This window comes from Silene latifolia, chromosome 9 (genome assembly GCF_048544455.1).
Source record: "Silene latifolia isolate original U9 population chromosome 9, ASM4854445v1, whole genome shotgun sequence".
Taxonomy (NCBI): Eukaryota; Viridiplantae; Streptophyta; class Magnoliopsida; order Caryophyllales; family Caryophyllaceae; genus Silene; species Silene latifolia.
The window spans coordinates 10,422,702-10,430,870 of record NC_133534.1 but is presented as its reverse complement, the minus strand read 5'-3'; the positions used below and the strand labels follow the sequence as shown (position 1 = coordinate 10,430,870).

The following is an 8,169-nucleotide window of genomic DNA, read 5'->3' as shown; positions in this document are numbered from 1 at the left end:
AAAGTTCACAACTCGCGACTTGAGCAACTTCTTCCATGGGTGGCCCAAATGAGGTCCCGGCTTGGTTCACTTGATTCCTTGAAAACTTCTCAAATTGCTTTGTGAGCAAGTCGAGCTTGGCATTTGTATCGGAGTTGGAGGCATTTTCCTTAGGGAATTTCCCGTTTCTTCTTAGCATGTTCCCTCTAGAACCGTAGTTTGCCTCCGAATCTACCATTTTCTTGATCAAAGTCATGCCCTCTTCATCACTCAAGTGGTCAAAACCTCCCCCCGCGGAGGCATTTACCATCTCCTTAGTTCTTGGTAGCAAAGTTTGGAAGAAAGTTTGAGTAATGTACCATTCCGGTATCCCATGGTGGGGGCAACTTGCTATCAAGTCTTGATAACGGTCCCAAGCTTCACCCAAAGATTCTCCATCCTCTTGTTGAAACGTATGGATCTCATTACGGAGCATCGCGGTCTTTGAGGAGGGGTAATACTTGGCCATAAATGCTTTAGCCAAAGCATCCCAAGTAGTGAAAGTATCCGGTGGGTGAATGTTTAGCCATCGGTCCGCCTTGCCCGTCAATGAAAATGGAAATAACATCATTCTCAAGGTGTCTTCCGACACCCCATTCTTCTTCATCATTGAAACTTTTCTTTTAAACTTCCGGAGATGAGCATGGGCATCCTCTTCAATATGCCCTCCAAACAAGTCCTTCTCAACTAACCCGACTTGGGCGGGATGCATTTCAAAGTTGTTTGGGGCCAAGGTGCCAAAATTGATGGGATTGCATGAATCATTATGGTTAGGCCGGTTGTGATCTCTAAGAGCCATTTGTGGTGGTGGGTTTGGTTCTTGATGTGGTGGTGTTTGAGGTGGGCTATTATAATTAAGGAAGTTATGAAAGGGGTTCTCTACTAAAGTCTCAATTGTGATGTTTGGTTGAATCGTAGTTGTTGTATCAAAATTTTGTGGGATGTGTGGGTTTGGTTGGTCAATGTTTGCTTGTGTGGAATTATTCCTTACTCTTTCAAGAGTCCTAGTCCTCAAGGTTCTAAAAAGCCTTTCGGGGTCGGAGTTGAATAGGAGAGCTTGGTGATTCCTTCTAGGCATACACTTGACAAATCGTAAGTCTCCTAGTGTTTTTACACACTAGGGAAAGGCAAAAATCACACACACTCTACAAACAACAATCAACTACTAAAGCAAAATGACAATTGAGACAAGATTAAAGCCAAGACTCAAAATAAAACTAAGCATAACCTAACGCCATCCCCGGCAACGGCGCCATTTGATAATCGGAAATTTGTCGTCTACTTCCTATACCAAAACAATTTATAAAACCCGAAAAAGCGTAGTATTTGGTCGGGGTCGAACTCAAGGACGGCGGGGGTTGCTACAAAGTTCAATTATGAGTCAAGTTTAATCGAAATTAAAAAGTAAAGGTTTTGGTTATAATCACTAGAGCAAAAGACAAACAAGATGATGATAATGAATACGGTTAATTAAAAGCTAGGGCTTTCGGGGTCATCAATATGGTCTAGGGGCAAACATGAAGATCAAAAAGGGTCAATGGTGAGAGATTAACCTAAGATGAAGAACCAATGTCTTGGGTATCTTAAGGGTGGCTACTAATTTTCATTAAGTATCCCTCCTCTCCTAACATACATCAAGACTCCCAAAAACTTTCATTCTAAAGGAGAATTAAGCAAAAATTGAAGAAAGGCAAAAACTTTCACTTGAGCAAATCAACAAACACCTTGAGTGCAATGATTAGGAAAGTTAAACAATTTCACCAAAGACCAAAATATTCAAAGAATCATGCCCATAAATCCCATAAAGAATCACCCTAAACCCTAGAAGGAATCTACTCACTCATGTTAAGGGAAATCAAGCTAAATAGAGAAGAAAAGCAAACAACACAAGGAGGAGACATAATAAAGGTTGTAACAAAATCAAAAGACAAGGAAAATGTAAACAAATGATAAACAAGTAAAAGAAAGGAGAGAAATTATACCAACAAAAGGAAAGGTGGAAGCTTGATTGATTAATAGGAAGGAAAACCCTTCAAAATCCCCAATACAAACTTCAACAAACAAGTGTAAGCAATTGACTATTACTAGAACTAACTAATTCTTGCTAAATATTAATAATAATTATTGAAAGATTAGTGCTTGATTAAGAAAGGATTACAATTAATAAGGAAAGTTTTTCAGATCTAGGGTTATATGCAAAAGGGTTTAAGGAGGGGGTATTTATAGGCTATCATTGAATTAAGGGAGGAAAGAATGAAAAAGCCCAACTCGTGCTTTGCGTGTCTCTGTCTTGGCGGGCCGGCCGCCGGCCTCTCCTCTGCCGGCGGCGCGTTTTTTCAAAAAAAAAAAAAAAAAAAAAAAATGAGAAAAATGAGGGTTGCGTAATCCCCTGCCGGTGGGCCGGCTGCCGGCCTGCAGAGGATTTCCTCTTCTTTAGATTTTCTTCCAATTCTTCATGTCAGGTACCCTCTGCCGGTTGACCGGCTGCCGGCTACCTGTGCCGGTAGCGCGTTGCTTGAACTTTGGCCAAAAACCTTCCTCAAAAATTTGGCTAAGTATGGGATTGTGTTCCCTGCCGGTGGGCCGGCTGCCGGCCTGCCGGCAGAGAACATCTCTTTAGCTTGTTTCCTCCACTTTCTCAACATGGCCATATCCCCTGCCGGTGGGCCGGCTGCCGGCCTGCCGGCAGAGGATTTCTTCTTCAAAATCCTTCATTTCCCTTTTCTTCATGTAAAGGCATTAGAATGCCTTTTCTTGCCCCAATTCCTTCATACTTGACTCGGTTCCTACAAAAGGGCACACAAAATGACAAGTACGGGGATCGGGCACAAATGCAAGGAAAGGCACACGAAACCGACTCGTTATGAGCCGGAATGCGTCAAAGAAAGAGGGAAATAAGGTGTAAATAATTCACATATCAATAACCTACATATCGGTTTTGAGCGTCAGTATAATGTGTGACTGTCACAACTACGAATAAAAACATACATGTCTCTTTTAAATTAAGATAATGATAATTACCTCATTAAAGTTCAACTATTAGTGAACTCTTCAAAATCTCACGAGCATATTAGAGTTTGGGGTGAGATTAATATGATATATCGGTCTAACAAAAGCTACATAAAAACAACCACTTTCTTTATAGAAAAATCTTTATGTCCTCCGGAGGATCGTATTCCTTACACTTAAACCCTTATAATATTCCTTTTAGTTGATTGTATTTAGGTGTAAGTAGAACGGTCCTCCCGTAACCAGTGGTGGAGCTAGGGGGGATAGCAGGGGCGGTCGCCCCCCCTGGCGGATGAAATTTTCGAAGTTTTTAACTAAATTTTTCGAAATTTTTTCGTGGTACCTTATGAAATTAGTCGTTCGCCCCCCTAAATTTTTTCGCCCCCGTAAGTTCAAATCCTGGCTCCGCCATTGCCCTAAGACACACGAATATTTCTTCTTTTTTCGCCCCCGGCCCGTAAGTTTTCGAGTTTTGTTTTAAAGAAGTCGAGCTATACCATCAAATTTCTGAACTCACTCACTTAAACATAAAAAAAGTTAACTTTAAGAAAGCTCAAAAAAATTACACATAAGCTCGATAAGATATAACTTAGTTGTATGATGCTATTATACCACTGTAGGTATAATGTTATTTGTGCTTTCTTAAGTTAAGACGTCTACAACAGTATTCAATATTATTGCTTTTTAGCATTATTATTTAAATCAACTCTGCGTGTCGGTATGATTTATGACCGTCGTAATTCTGAATTTGCATAGAAGCAAACACATCTCTTTAAAAATAAGATAATGATACTCTCCAAAAGCTCACATCTCAATATAATACTCCCTCCAAGTTTGATCAATCTTCCCTATTTCTCTTTTGAGCTTATTTTCTTATCTTTCCCTTTCCTTTTTTGGTTATCTTTTATTCATTATTTATTCATCCCCTCTCCTAAAAAGTCAACAATTTTCCCTACTTTATCCTACTTTATTCATTTTTTATTCATTATTCATTTTTTATTATTTTCTCTCTCCACAACTCACACTACTTTATGCATTTTTTATTGTTTTCCTTATTTTTGGTGCAAAAAGTAAAAGGGAGGATTGAAAAAACTTGGAGTGAGTACTAATATTTAAATATCATAAGCCTCAAATACTACTCTTTTCTGGATGTCATAACTTGGGGAAAACTTCCCCGATAGAATTTTGTAAATATTACTAAGAACACTAATGAAACTAATATGAACTTACGATGACCGAAACTATTAATTAGGAGCATAAACTAAATATAAACTTTAAATATAAAATTGATTTTCAACAAAATACTTTTAAGAACTACCTATATCATACTTAACCCTTATTGGATGGACATACCAAAATTTTATACTCCCTCCTCTTCTAAATAAACTTCCCTATTTACTTTTTCGTCTATAACTTCTCTATTTTTATTTTTAGTATGTGTTTGTGTAGTGCAAATTTAATTGAATGGTGAGGTAGTGTGTTAATGTGGTCCAAATTTAATTGTATGATGGGTAGTGTGTTTCCTTAAATTTTGTGCATAAGGGAAATGCGAAGTTTATTTAGAATAGGAGGGAGTATTTGACCTGTATGTGTAACAAATACAACTATTGTTTTCTTTTTGTCGCCCCAAAATTGCTAATATCACCCGACCAAATTACCAATTTACCCACTTTATAATATACTAATTACTCGCTCCATTTAGTTCCTCTACACAATTCTCCTCTTATCTTAATCCCACTTAGAATTTAATCTCTAAAATAAAATTTTATCTCCAACAATATTATTCAAAGAATTAAGGTTACAAATTGCTCATTCTTGTAATTTATATATTTATGAAATTGGTTCTTACTTAGAGTAATTGTAGTTTTATGCAATTGAGTTTCTATTAGGTGAAAAATCTGAAATTATGTGAATGCTAATCACAAATTACTAAATTAGTATGTTAATCAGAAATTGGATGTACTCACTATAATCTAGGATGCAATTGATGAATTCATCATGTTGCGCTTTTCATGAACAATGACGAACTGCGGACTAAAATTGCTCATTGCTGACGGGTTCCATGAATTCTTTATTTTCTACTCCGTATAAGTTAGTTCTACCACATTTATCAAATTAACTCCCCAAAATATTAAGGATGATGCAAGTTGATAATATTGATGATGATGTCATCAATGAACCAATTTGGCGTTGATGCATGCCATTCAGGCATTCACGATTTGACCAATCTGTGTCGTGTGAAATACTCGACATAAGGGTGGGATAGCTGTCTGAAATACACGACAAAAGGTCGGATGTCTCATGTAAATTACACGACATAACGGTGGATGTATCTTGCAAGCAACATGACATTGGTGTGGGTCATCTCCTGCACCAGACAGGAACATATGGTGGTCATCTCGTGCATATCACACGAACAAAGGTCTCCGTTAAAGTCCGTCCCCCTGAACCCCTCTCCGCCCAGCCCGCCACCACATGTCAGCATTAAAGTTCGACCTATCATCAATTCATCATCCTGCACCCAACCACCCTATGTCCTGTTGAAAAATTATACTTTTTATAGTCTGAAATCAATCAAAAAACTACAGTGTATAAAACTGAATCCGATTAATTTACGTTGTTTCTCTCATATCTTTCATGAATTGCAAAAATTTGAGATACTTGTAAGTTGTAAAATAATAGAGCAATAGGATAAGGAAGGTTAGTATTGGAAAGTCTGTGACTTAATTTGGGTGATATTAATAAAACTTAGGTGATAAAAAACAGCTACCATTAGTTAATCCCACTTTATTATTGATAATAAAAAATCAAGCTAATTACAGAACAAAGATTATAATAACGTACCATGAAACACGAGAATGGTTAGGGGCTGGATGAATTATATATGTACTCCCTCCTGTAGATACATACAAATGAAGAGAGTATTAAAAATAGTAGTAATTAACTTGATAAAAATAAAACAACAGCATGCATGATCACACTAAGAAATCAAGAAGTAAAACAACAGCATGCATGATAAGCACTAAGAAATCATAGACAAAGGATGAAAGATAGGAATTGAAGACCGTAACTTTTTTACTTATATACATGTGTCAATTTCTTTTTTGTTTCCAACACAAACTCTAAAATCATCAAAATAATTTTTTTTTCATATCTTTTAGCAATATTTTAGGGAAATTATCAAACCGGTATATCACATATATTGGGATTGATGGATAATTTTGAGTTAACGACTTCTATGAATAATCAAACTCTTGATATTTATCAATTGTATTTTAAGATTTTATTTATCCACTTAATTAAAATTTATTATATTAAAAAAATCATAGGTAGTTCATAAGAATTGGAGACTATGTAATCGCTCGAAAAAAGCTTCCTTTATTAATATAGATAGATATTGATTGATTGATTGATTGATTTAATGTTACCCGAACCCGTTCCGACGGCCTAAATGGCTAAATCATAATCTCCTAAGTCCTAAAAGACAGACATCTATCAATTTTTGCCAAACAACGAGGGAAATAAGGAAAATCTGAAGAGTTTAGGATCCCGAAGTACCTAAGAGGGGGAGGGGGTGAATTAGGTACCTTTTAAAATTTTTAACTTAACTTAATTGATTTAAGTTAGTTAAATGAAATGATATCTCAAATACCTAACACAACCTCTTTTAAATGGAGATTAAAAGAAGTGTCGTTGGTTGTGATGAAGGCAACAGTGTAACAGACTGTAACTTGTTGTCTTTGTATAAACGTAAACAACGGACCAACGTGATAAATAGTAGACTGATTTTGAAGATAATAAAAACGACAAACTAAGAATTGCAATGAAATGAATAAACAAAATAAGTTCAACACAATCGGTTTTGAATTGGTTCGGCCTACACTCTATAGGCCTACGTCCAATCTACTTCTCATTAATAATTTGATAATGTAATTAACTCTAACTACAATTATTCTATTACAACGAGATCCCCACAATCTACTCCGATTGTGCTATTCAAGAAACTACTCCGTTTCTAAAGCTCATCTAATTCTCAAGTAGTTACAAGATCAAATGTCTCTAATTTGTTCACTTAAGAACGGGAGAGACTCAATGTCGATCTAACTAAGAGAAAGAAGATATTGAGCTATGTCATACTAGATGAATAAACCATTTTGAGACTTGTAAGAAATAAGAAAAATTTGCAACCAAAAGATTTTAGACACTTGAAAATATTAAGAGCTTTTGCAAATGTTTTCTATCTCTTTCTCAGATTTTAGCAATGTGTGGTGTGTTTTTCTCAAGGAGTGAAGCACTCCTTTTATAGAGAAAAAGGAGGAGTCTTTTAATATAAAAAATCAAGTTTGAAAGTCAATCCAAAGACAAGTAATATGTGACAAAAGATTTCAGTTTTTCTTACTTGCACCAAAGTGGTTAATCTGAAAAATAAGCTTTTGAAAAGAAAAATTTCCTTTCCTTGTCAAGAGTCACACATGTGACTTGCACAAGAAAGGAAGGCTTTGAAAGTGCTTTCAAAAAATCAATCCTAAAACATTTAACCAATTTGGGCAAAGTTTACAAGTTACCAACTAAACCAATTACTCAGAATAGTTGGTTGGAATTTTTTCACAAACTTGTTTAACAATTTAAAAGACATCTTTGGGAAAGCATGGTTTATTCGTCTAGAACAAAGAAACGATGGGCGACACTTGTTGCCTTGGCATAGCAAACTCAATATTTTCGATCTCAATTCTAATGACCCAAATTAAATACAAGGCGGTCTTCATCCAATGCTTCAATCGTCTTGAATCAACAAGTCGACAATTCCTATTAAGTAAACTTAAGAAAAAACATTAGTAACATTTGGTTTGTCATCATCAACACAATAAGCTCAACAAATTCCCCCTTTGATGATGACAAGCCAAATATAATGTGTCTTTCCCCTTTTGGTTCCCCCTTAACAAGATAATCAAAATCAACTAGTCATTAGAATTAGTGAGCAATGAGATAAGATCATATTAGAAATAAAAGAGAGTAAACACAAGAATAAAATTACTAATATTAAACACTTATGAACACTAGCAAGAGTATGAACAATACCATCCGTACACATTATAGATCCACTTCCCCCTCTTGACATCATCAAAAGAGTGAAGGCAAAAG

General features: G+C 35.9%; 1 non-coding gene across 1 annotated transcript; it reads left to right on the top strand.

Annotated features, from left to right (window-relative positions):
- Window positions 1–347: 347 nt before the first annotated feature.
- On the top strand, window positions 348–454 carry LOC141603375 (small nucleolar RNA R71). The gene has a single exon (XR_012525255.1). It is a non-coding gene; the product is annotated as a small nucleolar RNA R71 (small nucleolar RNA).
- The last annotated feature ends 7,715 nt before the right edge of the window (window positions 455–8,169 follow it).